General features: G+C 29.8%; 1 non-coding gene across 1 annotated transcript; it reads right to left on the reverse strand.

Moving 5' to 3' along the window:
• Window positions 1-2,730: 2,730 nt before the first annotated feature.
• Window positions 2,731-2,804, reverse strand: TRNAN-GUU (transfer RNA asparagine (anticodon GUU)). Its single transcript has one exon. It is a non-coding gene; the product is annotated as a tRNA-Asn (tRNA).
• Between the last annotated feature and the right edge of the window lie 11,303 nt (window positions 2,805-14,107).

Here is a 14,107-nt window from a genome sequence, read left to right on the forward strand (position 1 = left end):
ATAATTAAACTCTTGTAGCAGACACCTTCTAACCTCAAAACACTTCCTCTATTCTAAAATAATAAATATTTTGTATCGTAAATATATATATATATATATATATATATATATATATATATATATATTCCATTTTACATTATACACCTTTCGAATTCTTAATCGTTACATCTTTTAGCATTTCAATTTTTTTAATATTCCCTACTAATACACATTTACACCTTTGAATTTCAAATATAAAAATAAAACTCTTAAAAGTTACCTTTTTAACTACTAACGCCTCGAAGTGAAAAAAAAAATCCAACACCTATAGTATTATAAAATAAATAATTTATATATTTTGCTCTTCAAATACCTTAAAGAACACCTCTTTTTTTCTTCATATTAAACACTTTTTCTTTATATAATACCCGATTAAAATACATCAGTTCCCTATTTAAATTATTTTGTATATATTATATTTTTTAATAATTTTTTTTAACGTTCTTTCTTTCTTCAAACAGCAAGAATCTTGAAAGTATATGTCGATTTGATCATTTAAAAAGGTAAGCGGACATATTGGACATTACAACAACCTAAATTACCTTTAAACCCCTTTCGTTGGAGACAAATTATTTATTAGTGTATAACAAATTACAAATCAAAACCCGATTTTTTCAAAGGTATGAAATCCATTTTTTTTTTTAATTGAATTCACTTGCCCAAAGTTGGCTTGAATTGGAGAGTACATATCCATTAAAAAGAAAATAAAATGGAAGAATGGTTTTTCTTGAAAGCACCTGTGTTGGTTAAATTAAAACAAAGAAAATCTATCCAATTGTTTCATGACAACCCCAAATTTGTACTCTCTTCTGCGTCACCATTCTTGAATTTTGTGACGTCAATCTTAATATAATATCTTATTATTTTATTGCTTTATTTTACTAAATTTAAACCGTTCTTTTATTCTATTTTCAAGTTTGTTGATTGAGTCATAGACATATTATGTTATGCCATAGATTAAGGACACTACGATGGTAAATTGGTTCTCAACTTTATGGTGAGGCATAAATTTCACCAATAATTATACATTGTCTCCTATACTCATAGTATTCATTTTTAAAATAAAATTTTGTTATGTTGCGTTCTGTTAGTACTAATCATGCACCAAAATGTTAAATAGTGTTTTATTTTTATATTTTTATTACTGGGTAATATCGAGATCACTCATACTTTTTCATTTTTTTTTGGTTATGTTGAGTTTTGTAAATACTAATAATGTACCAAAATGTCAAATAGTGTTTTTATTTATTTTGATAAGTAAATAGCGTTTTATTTTTATTTTTATACTCCGTATTTTAGAATTTTGGATTTTTGTTACTCATTTATTTCGGAAACCTTACATCATTGTGTTTGCAAAAGTGATATGTTTTCTCAATATATATATATATATATATATATATACTATCTTTAATTTTTTATTCTTTTATTGATTCCAAAAAATGTCACTCATCCAAAAGTCACATCTTTTTCAATTGGATTTTTATTTTTCATTAATTAATTCCAAAAGACTCGGCTCACCCAATTTTGACATTATTTCTCTTTATATATATAGGAAATAAAAAATTTCAACACAATAGATGTTTCAATTTGAAGATAGCTCTTTAGAAATAGATATTAATTTTAATTAAATTATATATTATAGATAAAAATTTTACAAACATTTTTCATCACGTGCAATGCACATTGATTCTTCTAGTATATGTATATGCAGAACTCTGGTACATCTGTGTCTTAAATGGTTATTGATAAAGTTCATCAAAATATGGAATATATGATACTATTATATCTTTCTCCAACTCGTGTCACTATGTCATATGAAATGGGAGCGAGAACGAGTGCAAGAGTAGAAGTGCAAAAACAGTAAAATTTAAATCACACAAAGTAGTAGCAAGAGTAGGAACAAAAAAACGAAAGTGTGCTCGGAGCATCATCTATTTAGAAGAATTGTGCAACTTAATGTTTCACTGTTTTGTTAAGAATTACTCAATTTACTCTATAGGCTTGTATCATTGTTCCCAAAGCTTTATATAGCTTACGACCCCAAGATAGTGAATATTGACCTGCTTTGGCTGTGGAATTACGAATGATAACACAAGCACTCTCAAGGATATAATTATGTAAAATGATTGTTTTAAGAGAATTATAATGGACAATTATCTAAAAATAACCTCTTTTTTAATTCAGTTTTTAGTAAAGAGTTTTCATAATACCGACAACCAAACAAACATTCAAACTATTTCCCATTTTTGTGTTTTTCAGTTCGTTGTGAGGCACCAGATGCTATCACACAATCCCAAAACATATCAAAATGCAAACATCGGGTCCCTAGCAGTAAGTGGCTAAATGAAAAGGGGTAATTAAAATAGACAGTATTGATGCAAAATTTTACCACAAAAGAGAAGAGGTGACCGAGCGTGGTGCTGATTGGGTGCATTTAAACTATTAAGTTAGTAAAGGATTGTATAATAAAGAAGAGACTTTGTATATAATTTTTATCATAACTTTTGAATTAGGAGAGTATTTGGTAATTGAATTCAAGTTTAAAACTCATATCAAAAAGTTAAAAATCAATTTCAAAAATTTAGGTTTAATATTTAGTAGTCTTTAAAATAAAAAATAATTTTTTTTAGTGGTTCTTCTCAATCAAAATATTGTGAGGTTATTTTAAAATTTTATAATCTTTCATTTATACGCTAGAAGGAGGGCTTGAACCTCCGACCTTGTGGTTAACAGCCACACGCTCTAGCCAACTGAGCTATTCCAGCTTGACGACTGCATGGTATATATATATATATATTGAAAACCAACCGTATAATTCTTGCTCGATGAGCACACTACTGGTCAAATTCACAAGTTTTTTGGTACTGCTTTGGTCCAGAGAGAAGCCACTAGGCCCATAACAAAATAACAGTGAGAACTAACAATAGCGGCCCAAATATGAGGACCAAACTAAGGTGGTGTATGATAAATTTGAACATTAAGTACTGAAATTTTGAAAAGTTTAATTTTTTTTATGTACTGGTGTTTTTAATTGGTAATTAAAAAATAAATATTTTTTGATATCTTTTTGAATTTTCTGCATGACATAAATGAAATGTGAAATTCTTGAGTAGTCTACTTTCCTTTAATAATGAATCTCCATAATTAAAATTAAAAGAGTATTTTGGAAGCTCAGATATTGTTATTTATGATATTGACCCGATTTAAAATGATCGAGAGGTAATTCGTCTATTGAATTTATAGGCGAAAGATTTTTCATCTCTATGGAATTAAATTCCGAATTATTGCGAAGTAAAAAAAATGATGAGATTATGGAAGTAAATATTCTCACATTTATTGGTGGATCGACGCATTAACTTCTTATTGAAATAGGATCCACACAAAGAAAAACACTTGCTATTCGTTGATTATTAGCAAAATCCTGAAAACGCCCAAGTCAAAATATGATTTTCAAATTAAGTTCCGAATTAGTAGATGCTGCCAAAGGTAGTGGCGATGCCATACGCAAAAAGGAAGGAACTCATAGAATGGCATTCAGTGATGAGTGATGTTCCTCTCACATAAAATTTTATCATATTTTAAGGACGATTTACCGTTTTCAGCGATATCAAAATGTGTTATCAAATGTACCTAATTAAATAGACACTTAATATATTCATAATTAAATGCTGAATGGAGTAATCAAACAGCACGAAAGAAGAGAAATTATTCGTTACACATCACATGGATGATGTGCTCTCCCATTCATGCAAGTCACGTATTAAAAAAAAATATGGCCCACTTGATTATAGCAGCCCATAGTTGTGGCTACTTTTTTGAGCAGGCAGCTGGCCAAAGAATGACTTGTAGATCTTCACAATGGAAAAAAGTAAATAATTTATAAATTAAATATCTTGGAGTAATACGTGTCGAGGCTGGTACAGATCATAATGTGATGAAAATACTTGGATTTGAGGCATATGGAATAATATTTGTCTTTTTAAGGTGTTATTTGTAGACTAAATGCCACAGAACAAATTCAATCTTAAATAATTTTCATGCAATCTACCACCACGACTAGTCTACACCAAGTCAAACATTTCAATGTCCACTCTTAAATAATTTATAAATTAAAAATCTTGGGAGTAATTGGCATCACCATCTTCATCTTCTGGCAAAACAACATCATGGTTGTCCTTGCATTGACCTAACCAATCTCAACATCTCTGCGTGTAGATCTAACGTGTATACAGGTGTTGCACGCGCCCATTACTCTGATCTCCGGTGGCTGATACCCTGCACCGTCAACAACCATAACCTGCTGCACTCCCTTCGCCATCTTCTTCGCTATCAGCAACCATAAGCCTGAACTGATTGTTAAGCCATGGTCGCCAAAGCTCTGTAATCTCGCCGCAGCTTCGTTTATGACAAGGTTGTTCGTTTTGCTATGGAGTTGAATTGAATGGCCAGAATAAACATAGCCGTGATGGTGATGGTGATGGTGATGGTGATGGTGAGGAGGAGAGAAGCAATCCCTTAGAAAAGGGTAGAATAGGAAGAGAAAAGGACAAATTAGGGTTTTTAAATTTACTTTATGTCAATTTTGATCAAAATGGGCTTATTTACAAAAAATTTTGAATTTTATGGACTAAATGCATATATATATATATATATTTTTTTTTAAAAAAAGAAAGAACCATTTGTGCACAAAACATATATTATAAGGTTTTTTTTTGCACTTAACCTAATTTTAAATTACAATTTTAACCTTTCAAAATAAGGGAAGAAAAACAATTACAAAACGTGGAGTTGCAGAAACTACCAATTGACTCCATTAAGTGCAAGGGACATGTACACGTCGCTTGCAGTCCTTTTTAGTTCGGGTGAGACAGGGTAGAAGCTTAAGGGGAAGTGCAAAAAAGGGTATTTATGTAATTGAAAAAATAAAAGAGAGGAATTATATTTGGAATTAATAGACAGGGTCGAACGGTGTTTTCGCTTATTCAAGTCCCCAGTTTATCCCTCGGTAGTAATTCATATCATTAATACATTTGTTGGTGTATAACTATATATTCTACATAAAATATCACCCGTGACAAAAAGTATGTCACTAAATCTGTTTTTTTTTTTAATTTATTTTTTTAATTTTTTTTATTATTATAAATATTATGGAACTTGATTTCAAGAAATAGGAAAGGTCCATTGAACAAATTCAAGGACAAGAAGGGAAGAAGTTTCGGTGCAATGAATTCAATCAATTATGAAAGAGCTAGAACAATGATGATGTTCGGTACACTTAACCTAGGAAGGTTTTAACTAATACATGCAAGTGTACCAAGGAAGGTTTTAACTAATATATGTACATGTTTATCTCCTGTGAAAATTTTGATATTTTTAAGGGCCATCACATTTTTTATTTTCTACCTAGGAAGGTTTTAACTCTTTTTTATTTTTTAAAAAATAAAAAAGAGTTAAAAGATGGATAGTATTCACATAACTCCAGCTTCAATCCTCATCAATCAACCAATCCACTCATCCTTCCTTTAATCTAACAATTGGAAACCAATTCACTCAAATCCATGGCTTAAATCAAGAGTTCCCAAATCCAAAGTTTCTAGGGTTCATCTTTGTTAAAAATATAAATATATTGCCATTTTATACGTATTATATATATACGTATCTATACATACATGTATTGCCATTCTCTATTATTACTTGAACTTAACCCAAGCTTTATTACGGCGGACATTACTTGAACTTAACCCAAGCTTTATTACGGCGGACATCAACCAGTACATCCATCCATCAATTATCAGCATAATCTCAACATATTCTTCTTCTCTCTAGCAGATCCAACACAAACTTACTAGTTGAATAGAGAGAAAAACATTCTCAGATATGCTGCAGAGACTTCATTATCGAAGACTTGTTCACGGGTTAATCGTTTAAAATTGGGTTTTAATTATTATTACATAATTTTTTAGGACACTTGTCTTGTCAGCTATAAGAACAATCTTTGTGTTCCTAGGAAGAACCCAAATATTGTACTTTAAATAATACATGTTTACTTTAAATAATACACGCACCATGTTTATCTCATGTGAATATTTTGAAATTCTTAAGGGCCGCCAAATTTTTTATTTTCTTTTCTTTTTTATTAGGTAAAGTTATTGTCTTGTCAGCTATAAGAACAATGTTTGTCCTCCGAGGGAGAACCCAAATATTGTACTTTAAATAATACATGTACCATGTTTATCTCCTGTGACTATTTTGAAATTCTTAAAGTTATCACACACGCATTTCACAAATTCCCCAATTACTCGAACTCAAAGTGAAAAGTAGAGTTTCGAGCCTCCAGATTCGGTTCCCTGCAAGTGAACCGAGTACTCAAAGGGTTACTTTCCTTCTTTTCTTTGGTTTTTTCTTGGGGTAAATAAAAACAGATTAAATTGAAAAAAGAAATTCTATAGAAGAGCTAAGGGAGATTAAGTCAGCCAAGTAATGAACCTAAGCAGCAGCAATTGAGCACAAATGAGAGTATCAATGAAAGGTAGAACTTGTAAGTCATTACACAAAGGTCAAACCAAGCATAGTGAATACGGAAAGCCCTAATGTAGAAGCAATCCATCAAACAGAATTAGGTCCAACATTAGAAGTTTGGTTTGGCATGATGTCAATGAGGTTTGAGAGTCGATGAACCTTGGCATGTTAGCTTGCCAAACCCATTCGATTCTCTCTTAGAACGCTATTTAAAGAAGCTAGTCTAGATAAAAAAGTCGGCCAAAACTGACATGGGATGAAATAATTAAAAACGATTTAAAAAAAATAAAGTGTATAATAAAAAAAAATAGAAAAAGAATAATTCAAGTGGCGGATCCATTCACATGAATTAAAGACAATGGCCCGACCCATCCGTATGGAATAAAAACAAGAAACAAGGACTTTGATATAGACAATCAAGAATCAAAAGTAATTCCTTTCCCAATGAACTGCCCCATTGGAAGCCACTAGTCAAACCATAAGGATACAGATGTACCATCTCCAACTAAGTTCCAAATACAGGACCTAAACATAGATGTGATGAAATTTTCTAGAGAACCAAACAGTCCTGGATAGGCCTGATGTCCCCAGAAGTTTCCCCCTTCTTTACGTGCTCCTTTCGCTTTTGAATCAATTTGGAATCAATTTTGGAGGCAGTGTTGGACTAGTCCTAAACAGTAGACAATGACAAAACTGCCCTCAATTATTTGTTACACAGATTCTTGAATAATAAAAAAGTGGCTTTTTCAATTAACCCCTTTTTAATTATGCATTCTAAATAGGAAAGGCCACCATCACATGCTTGCAGCATTTTCACTAAAAACCACACAGCACACAAGAAACACACAAACACCACAAAAAACTAAGATTTATCAATAAAAATTAAAGGTTAGTCTAATGCACCGAGGCTCCGATCATTACGAGATATGAAAATATGAGGAGGGTGAAATATACGCAGTCTTCCTTCGATCACTATTTACTTGTTTCGAACATATGACTTGGACAACCTTACCCAAAGCTCACAATTACAATTGCATCAATACTATACTAATCAATTGCATCAATTGCATAAGCATAAACACAATCCCATAATTGCACACCACCACAACTATTAGCGCCACAAAAAAAAAACAAACAACTACCCTTCATTCCAAATTACTTGAACATCCAAAGGGAAAAAAGGAGGAGGAAATCAAAACCAAAATCAAAATTTTCTCAGAGACTGTATATTTATTTACAAACCGATTAAAAAAAAAAAAAAAAAACAGCAAATTGAAGTTCAAGATCTGATTCAAGAAAGAATCAAATCTAAGACTATATATATATATATATATATATATATATATATCTAGATGGTGTTACATAGCATACAATTCAAAATCCTAGAGCAGGCATACCGTAGACGCGGGAACAACCTACCGGTGTACCCACTCGACTCCCTCCATAGATCTTCCATAGTTTCCACAAAGAGGTTGAAGCTCCTCACAGGAGGGACGTAGAGGGTCAGAGGAACTGCAGAGAAGGCCACCGCAAAGAACAAGTGCAACATTTTTAGAGAGATAAAAACAAGCTGATGAGAGAGAAAGGATAGAAATTCTAGACATATCATATGATGGGTATAGAAATTGAATTTAAATAAAGAAAAGGTGGGGCCCTGGGGTGAGGTTGAGATAGCGCTGTGGTGGCGCGTGGAAAACAAGCTTTGAAAATGGTTTTTTGGGAAACCAATGGGAGGTGAAAACGTGTCTGGTTTTGTGCAGCCCACCACAATTTGTCGCTTTATTAATTAATTGCTTGGTCCAAGTTATTATCAATTACTTGTACTTACAATAATGTTTTGGTGGTCCAAAATTAGCCACCGTTTGTATAAATTGTTTTGCAGATTATAATGGGATTGGTCCAAATTTGATCTTCAATTGACTAGTAGTGGTCAATTAGCACTTAAGTGGACAAGGACACGAAGAGAATGTGACCGCCATTAGGTATAAAATTTTATTTCCATACATCTATTTTGTAATAAAATTTCAATTTACTTTTACTTTTTAACTTAAAATAAATTATTATATATCATTATATATAAAAGAGTTTAACCCTTTAAAATGGGTTCTTAATATTTTTAAGGTTGATGAACATTGTTATTTTATATGAGTTTATGTTATATACTAACATTTATAATTGTTTGAGTGTCCAAATAATTAAATTTACTTTTAAATTATGTATAATTGTATGAAGTGTGGACGCCTGTCTAAATAATGTTTTTTTTTTTTTTTTTAACTGATCCAGGCCACCAAAAGAGCTTTGGCATTATTGTTGTTAGCATTACTTTAATTTTTAAAATTTTGATTTATTATTATTTTTTTAAAAAATAAAACTACAAAAGAACAACAAATTTTTTAAGGGTCGAAGCGAAATTAAGACCGCTTCGTGCAAAGATAGGAAATAAATTTTGATTGACACCAATGTGATACTTGTTAAGAGTTTTCGAACGATCAAATTAGTCACCGATAATTTGAAATAATGACATAAATTTATGTATTAATTGTCTCATATCTTATTTGATTCACTCTTTATCCTATTTACAGCTGCCCCACATAAATTGTGTAGTTTGGATTGATCCTTTAAGCTAATCTGACCTAAATTATTATCTTATCTTCATCTTTATTACCTCAAATTAGAAATTGAAAGAGACTATTAAGTACCCTGTTTAAACTTTGCTCTTGGTCAACTCTGGTAGAATCTCTCTCATAAATAGGAATACCATTTCTTGCAAATTCCATCCAACATTGAGAAGTTTTTTGAATAACCTTTTATTTATTTATTTATTTTTAAATATTTTTATTTTTTTTTTTATTTTTTATTTTTTTTTGACGTTTTCAAATGTCCTAAACACGTTTTCTTAAAGTTTCGGTTCAAACTTCATAAAAGTTTGGTACCAACCTTTTGAAACATATTCATTAGGTGTTAAATATTTTTTAATGCGGTTATTGTTGTCTTGTTGATATGAAATAAAGCATAAAATATATAATGAAAATAAATAAATAAAAACTAAAATAGTGCAAAAATGTTATATTTTCCAACACTTTTTCTTAAAATCCAAAAAGATAATAATAATAGACATAACATTTTCACGCGTGATATTTTTTTTTGCCCATTTTTTTATCTTTATAAATTTATTTTCTTGGCGCGCAAAATTACCATCGTACCTTATTCTAGAAGGTTTTTTTTTTCTAGCCACTTAGTTATTCCATAAATTTTTTCAACAAAAAAAATATAGGAAAAGTTTTCTTTCATGGAGAACATTATGTGAATTTACAATTATACCCTATCTATTTCTTAAGTGTTTATACATAACTTTTTATAAGAATGATATATTGACCCTTATTTCTCTCCGAATGTCTTGCAAAATAATTAATTCATATTTTTATATTACTTCTTTACAAAAGATGAAATATATTTATTAAATACATGTATTTAGATATATTATCTTCTTAGTAAAAATAAGAATTATTTATATAAATCAATTTTTTTTCCTTCTTTCAATCTATTTAAAGTTTTAAACCAAATAATATTATTTATATTAACCAACGTGTCAAACAATTCATTTTCTTTCATTCATTGTACTTCAATTATTAATTTTCATTTACTCATCCATAAATGAAATATACAAATATATTAAGAAATTTCAAAATATAAAACAATATCTGTATAAGGATGTACCAAAAGGATAAGGATGTACCTTTGCCTCGCAGATCTGTATCTATCTTGAACGGGTCGACAACCTGTGGGCTGTGGCACTTTTCAAACGTCTATCACGCATACAAACAAACTTGGGTGGGGCTGCTTGTACTTTGGGTGGGGCCGCTTGTACCGGTATGTCCTTACTTTCTCGATACTATTTTCGTTTCAAATTAAATAATTTATTTTAAAAATTGTAATTATCTTAAATTAAATATTTTATTTGAAGAATCGTGATTCATTTTTTAATATAAAATCTAATTTGGGACAGAAAAAATGCATAATTTAAAATTACGTAATTTTAGTAAATATATGTACGAATTTTATTTAAAGGTGTCATATAAAATTTAAAAAGTAGGACGGATTTGATTATAGTTATATAAGTAAAGAATTAAATTATTTTTTATTTACATAAAAGTAAAAAATTTAAAAAGTCAAATATGTTAGACTCTCAAATTATTTATATTTTTTTAACCATGTATAAGTTGTGATTGACCTAAATTATATGATTTAATTTTTTATTTAGGTGATAAATTGAAATCGACTAAGATTATATGCTCTCCATGTGCTAACAAAAGTGATGATTGGGTGGTACTTTATCATTTCAGGTACAGACAAAGTAAAAAATAAAATAAAAATCTCGTTAAAAAATAAGTCAAGTAAATATTTTACTGTTAATGGATGCATCTTTTTCTTGTTTTTGGGGGGAAATAAGAGGTGTGTTATTTTATTGTAGATCGAAGTTGCGAAATTCAAACATAATCTGTGAACACAATACCTACTAAAATGACTTGAGGTGCTTCACGATGTTTTATCTCTTATTATCTAATTGTTTAAGGAGTTATATTTAAATGAACGGATACTCTGCCATTTGAATTTTATAAAAATAATTAAGAAAAATGAATTCAAAGAACATAAAGTTTACTTTGAAGAACAATATTTTTTTCTTTGAATTTCCAAAACAATAAGCATTTTCTTGAATTAAAACTCTTAAAATTTATTTTCTTTTATGTTTCTATATCACCAAATTTTAAAATGTTCAAAAAGATGTTGCCAATTTCTTATTTTCTGTACATACAACTTTTCAAGGCACTAAAATTTGGCTGTGGAACATTGACTTTTGATTTTCTGCACAATCCTAAATGCTACCTACTACTTCTATTTCCAGGCGTTGAATCCACATCCAACGAATGTGATTTGAACAGGAAATTTTGGTCAAAGTTAGAAATAAAAAAAGTCCGACTGTTTATACCGATGTGTCGTGTTTGAGATATCGAATTGGTGATTTTAAATTGAGATTTATGAAAATTTAATATAAATTTTAAACTAAATTTTTTTAATCTCAAATTCAAGTAGTCATTTCGGTGTCCTAAACATAGAATATGGTTAATTTAGTGAAACGTTTAATGAGATGAAAATGAATCTCAAAATTTGATTAAAAGCCAGTTGGTGGACCAAACAAATGAATTGAAGAATGGGAAAGGTTGGTATGACGTGAACAGTGTGAATTATCGAAGCAATGATGTGAACCATGTGAGCCTTTAAAGGGCTTTTACAGGTAGTAGGCAAGTGTCTAAAGCCATCATTTTGAAGAAGAAAATAGAAATTAAAAGAGAGAAGCAAAAATTTATGATCTTATTTCATTGGAAATGGACTCTATTTACCAAAGTTTTTAAAAATTGTTAAAACTTTCTATATTAATATGTTTAACTGAAAAAATAAAAGGGTTGTAAATAACTCGGGACAAGTACAGAAAACGCTTATAAAGTACACTCGATGTATTACTTTTACTTTATATTTGAAAAAGTGACAAAAAACACCGCATCTGACTTAAATTAATGTTGTTATACCCGTTTTGTCCTTTTACTATTTCAAAAATATTCAAGGGGGTATATATATGTTATTAATCTCATAGCATAGGGGTGTTATGTGCATATTACTATATATATATATAAAAAAAACTTTTTTTCTATATATATATATCTCTATACTTTTTTTCTTTGAAACTTTTATAATTTGTAAAACAAGAATTTTAATTTTTTTTTTCTTTATTTTATTTTTTCCCGTATCAAAACTATTAAACAAAAAATAATAATAATAATCCCAATATCAGTGTGTACTAGTTTTTGGAGTTTGAAGCAAATTTGTTTTCTTTAGTTTTTACTTTTTTATTTTTTTATTTTTTTCTATTTTTATTACTTTTCTTTTATAATTTTATTTTTATTTTCTATTTTTATCTTTACTTGTCCATTGTCCGTGCTCTCTTATAGTGTCATTTTCAGTCATTTTATAAATTTATTTATTTTTATATATTTTATAAGTTGAGTAAGTGTAATTTAGTTAACTTAATGTTTAAATTTGTTAAATGAACCTATTTGCACCAAACTGGAACTTTAGGGGTGTTTTTTGCACGTTAGGGGCGTCTTCCAATAGTGTCATTTTTTGTCATTTAACAAAATTATTTATTTTTACATATTTTTAAAAATAGTTCAATAAGGGTAATTTAATCAACTAAATTTGTTAGAAGTACCTATTTGCACAAAAATGAAAACTTTATGGGGTGTTTTTTTGTATGTGAGGGGTGTGATATGCACTGGAAGTATACTCTAGGGGTATTTTTCTGCACTTAACCCTAATTAACCCCTCTGAGCTTTGAAAAATTTGCAATGGTTTAGACAATATTAATATATTAATATTAACAAAGCAAGTCGACTATTTCATCATTTCATAATAAGGGAACTAGGGATGACAATTTGTCTCACGAAGCAGGTACCCACCCACCTCGTTTATGGCAATTTTGGGGAGCCGTTTAGTTATTTGGACGGGGATGATTTTTACTAATAAAAACTCGTTCGGGTTTAGGGTGGGGTGGGGGAGGTCACTCTGCCCTACTACATTTAAGTAGATAAATTATTAAATTATCTTTATTTTATTAGTATATATAAATAGCATAAGAAACCCTATGATTCACATTCTCTCATTCAATGTTTGTAATGTTGAATTTTATGTTAAAGTATTGATGTTTTTTTTTTTTTTTTTAATGAATTTTTAATAGTTATATAATTGTATTTGAGGGGTAAAAATTTTTAAAAGGAAGAAAAATTAAGGGACGGGTTCCTGCGGGGTGAAAAAGTTGAACGGAGGCGAGAATGGGTTGAAAAATACCCTATTTAACATGTTTTGGGCGGGGGTAGGGGTGGGGGAGGATACACCCGTTAAAAACCACTTGGTTGCCATTCCCAGAGAAACCCATAGATTCTACACTGAAAAAAGAAAAAAAAAAAATTAAATAAAAAGTAAAAAAAGAACACAATTCAACGTCTCGCAAAAGCATACACTTCACTCTAAGGGGAAATTATTACTAGTATTATTATTTTTTTCGGAAGAAAAATTTTTTTCCCCAAAAATTGAGGCAATTTGTATTAAAAGTATGTACAGTAAAGGTATGGGCCAAAACAAATGCCCCAAAACAACAGCCGGAGCTGAAACAAGTCAAACCCACAAGAAATTACAAGGCCCAGGGCCATTCCCAAATTTGAAACCATCTCCTTCAGATTTCAAAATTCGTGTGTGTGTTTTTTAATTGGGGACTTGACTCTTACTTTCTATTTTGGATGGATAACACTAATTTACAAATTTGTTGACATCTTTTGTGTTATTTTAACCTCTTTGATGTGGGTGCTCAACAACGCCCCTATAAATTTATTTTTTGCTATGATGTTGACCAAATTTTATAAAATGATAAATTTATTCTTTTTGTTGTATAGAATGTAATATAATATATCATTATAAAGACATTATTATTTTTTCACAC

This window comes from Cornus florida, unplaced genomic scaffold, assembly GCF_030987335.1.
Source record: "Cornus florida cultivar Cherokee Brave unplaced genomic scaffold, ASM3098733v1 CherokeeBrave_3.0.0_Hap2_Chr02, whole genome shotgun sequence".
Lineage (NCBI taxonomy): Eukaryota > Viridiplantae > Streptophyta > Magnoliopsida > Cornales > Cornaceae > Cornus > Cornus florida.